Genomic DNA, 3,530 nt, shown 5'->3' on the forward strand with positions numbered 1-3,530 from the left:
GACCGGCCCACAGGAGGCTGCAGCCAGTCCCCAAACACAAGCCGGGGACCGGCCCACAAGAGGCGGCAGCCAGTCCCCAAACGCAAGCTCCCGCGAGCCCCTGGTGACCCGACGAGCGAAAATTCCCCCCAACCAGCGCAAGTCCCTAACCCAAGCCGGAAGACGAACCACAAGAGGCGGCAGCCAGTCCCCAAACGCAAGCCAGGGACCGGCCCACAGGAGGCTGCAGCCAGTCCCCAAACACAAGCCGGGGACCGGCCCACAAGAGGCGGCAGCCAGTCCCCAAACGCAAGCTCCCGCGAGCCCCTGGTGACCCGACGAGCGAAAATTCCCCCCAACCAGCGCAAGTCCCTAACCCAAGCCGGAAGACGAACCACAAGAGGCGGCAGCCAGTCCCCAAACGCAAGCCAGGGACCGGCCCACAGGAGGCTGCAGCCAGTCCCCAAACACAAGCCGGGGACCGGCCCACAAGAGGCGGCAGCCAGTCCCCAAACGCAAGCTCCCGCGAGCCCCTGGTGACCCGACGAGCGAAAATTCCCCCCAACCAGCGCAAGTCCCTAACCCAAGCCGGAAGACGAACCACAAGAGGCGGCAGCCAGTCCCCAAACGCAAGCCAGGAGACGAACCACAAGAGGCGGCAGCCAGTCCCCAAACACCAGCCGGGGACCGGCCCACAAGAGGCGGCAGCCGGTCCCCAAACACCAGCCGGGGACCGGCCCACAGGAGGCGGCAGCCGGTCCCCAAACACCAGCCGGGGACCGGCCCACAGGAGGCGGCAGCCAGTCCCCAAACACTGGCCGGGGACCGGCCCACAAGAGGCGGCAGCCGGTCCCCAAACACCAGCCGGGGACCGGCCCACAGGAGGCGGCAGCCGGTCCCCAAACACCAGCCGGGGACCGGCCCACAAGAGGCGGCAGCCGGTCCCCAAACACCGGCCGGGGACCGGCCCACAGGAGGCGGCAGCCGGTCCCCAAACACCGGCCGGGGACCGGCCCACAGGAGGCGGCAGCCGGTCCCCAAACACCAGCCGGGGACCGGCCCACAAGAGGCGGCAGCCAGTCCCCAAACGCAAGCCAGGAGACGAACCACAAGAGGCGGCAGCCAGTCCCCAAACACCAGCCGGGGACCGGCCCACAAGAGGCGGCAGCCGGTCCCCAAACACCAGCCGGGGACCAGCCCACAAGAGGCGGCAGCCGGTCCCCAAACACCGGCCGGGGACCGGCCCACAGGAGGCGGCAGCCGGTCCCCAAACACCAGCCGGGGACCGGCCCACAAGAGGCGGCAGCCGGTCCCCAAACACCAGCCGGGGACCGGCCCACAAGAGGCGGCAGCCGGTCCCCAAACACCGGCCGGGGACCGGCCCACAGGAGGCGGCAGCCGGTCCCCAAACACCAGCCGGGGACCGGCCCACAGGAGGCGGCAGCCGGTCCCCAAACACCGGCCGGGGACCGGCCCACAGGAGGCGGCAGCCGGTCCCCAAACACCAGCCGGGGACCGGCCCACAGGAGGCGGCAGCCGGTCCCCAAACACCAGCCGGGGACCGGCCCACAAGAGGCGGCAGCCGGTCCCCAAACACCGGCCGGGGACCGGCCCACAGGAGGCGGCAGCCGGTCCCCAAACACCGGCCGGGGACCGGCCCACAGGAGGCGGCAGCCGGTCCCCAAACACCAGCCGGGGACCGGCCCACAGGAGGCGGCAGCCGGTCCCCAAACACCAGCCGGGGACCGGCCCACAAGAGGCGGCAGCCAGTCCCCAAACACCAGCCGGGGACCGGCCCACAAGAGGCGGCAGCCGGTCCCCAAACACCAGCCGGGGACCGGCCCACAAGAGGCGGCAGCCGGTCCCCAAACACCGGCCGGGGACCGGCCCACAGGAGGCGGCAGCCGGTCCCCAAACACCAGCCGGGGACCGGCCCACAGGAGGCGGCAGCCGGTCCCCAAACACCGGCCGGGGACCGGCCCACAGGAGGCGGCAGCCGGTCCCCAAACACTGGCCGGGGAGTGGCACAAATTCTAAGTCCCACGAGCCCCTGGTGACCCGACAATCGGACTTAGTGCAATTTTCCAAGTGCTGCAAGCCAATGTTGGCCCGACAAGTCCCCAAACGGCAGCCCGGTTTTGAGCCACTAGTGTCGGCCTATAAGTCCCCAAACACCGGCCCGGTTTTACGACCACTAGTCCCCCAACACTAGCCCGGGATTCAGCCACTAGTGGCGGGCACGATTCCCCAAACACCGGTCCGATAATACGCGCGCATATCCCCAAACACCGGCCCGATAATACGCGCGCAATTCCCCAAACACCGGCCCGATAATACGCGCACAATTCCCCAAACACCGGCGCGGATTTCAGCCACTATTGGCGGGCACAAGTCCCCCAACACTAGCCCGGGATTCAGCCACTAGTGGCGGGCACGATTCCCCAAACACCGGTCCGATAATACGCGCGCATATCCCCAAACACCGGCCCGATAATACGCGCACAATTCCCCAAACACCGGCGCGGATTTCAGCCACTATTGGAGGGCACAAGTCCCCCAACACTAGCCCAGTTCTCAGCCACTAGTGGCGGGCACAATTCCCCAAACACCGGTCCGATAATACGCGCGCATATCCCCAAACACCGGCCCGATAATACGCGCACAATTCCCCAAACACCGGTCCGATAATACGCGCGCATATCCCCAAACACCGGCCCGATAATACGCGCGCATATCCCCAAACACCGGCGCGGATTTCAGCCACTATTGGCGGGCACAAGTCCCCCAACACTAGCCCGGGATTCAGCCACTAGTGGCGGGCACGATTCCCCAAACACCGGTCCGATAATACGCGCGCATATCCCCAAACACCGGCCCGATAATACGCGCGCAATTCCCCAAACACCGGCCCGATAATACGCGCACAATTCCCCAAACACCGGCGCGGATTTCAGCCACTATTGGCGGGCACAAGTCCCCCAACACTAGCCCGGGATTCAGCCACTAGTGGCGGGCACGATTCCCCAAACACCGGTCCGATAATACGCGCGCATATCCCCAAACACCGGCCCGATAATACGCGCACAATTCCCCAAACACCGGCGCGGATTTCAGCCACTATTGGAGGGCACAAGTCCCCCAACACTAGCCCAGTTCTCAGCCACTAGTGGCGGGCACAATTCCCCAAACACCGGTCCGATAATACGCGCGCATATCCCCAAACACCGGCCCGATAATACGCGCGCAATTCCCCAAACACCGGCCCGATAATACGCGCACAATTCCCCAAACACCGGCGCGGATTTCAGCCACTATTGGCGGGCACAAGTCCCCCAACACTAGCCCGGGATTCAGCCACTAGTGGCGGGCACGATTCCCCAAACACCGGTCCGATAATACGCGCGCATATCCCCAAACACCGGCCCGATAATACGCGCACAATTCCCCAAACACCGGCGCGGATTTCAGCCACTATTGGAGGGCACAAGTCCCCCAACACTAGCCCAGTTCTCAGCCACTAGTGGCGGGCACAATTCCCCAAACACCGGTCC

The sequence above is a fragment of the Urocampus carinirostris genome, unplaced genomic scaffold (genome assembly GCF_059441175.1).
Source record: "Urocampus carinirostris isolate Australia breed hairy pipefish unplaced genomic scaffold, RoL_Ucar_1.0 HiC_scaffold_24, whole genome shotgun sequence".
In the NCBI taxonomy this organism is placed as follows: domain Eukaryota; kingdom Metazoa; phylum Chordata; class Actinopteri; order Syngnathiformes; family Syngnathidae; genus Urocampus; species Urocampus carinirostris.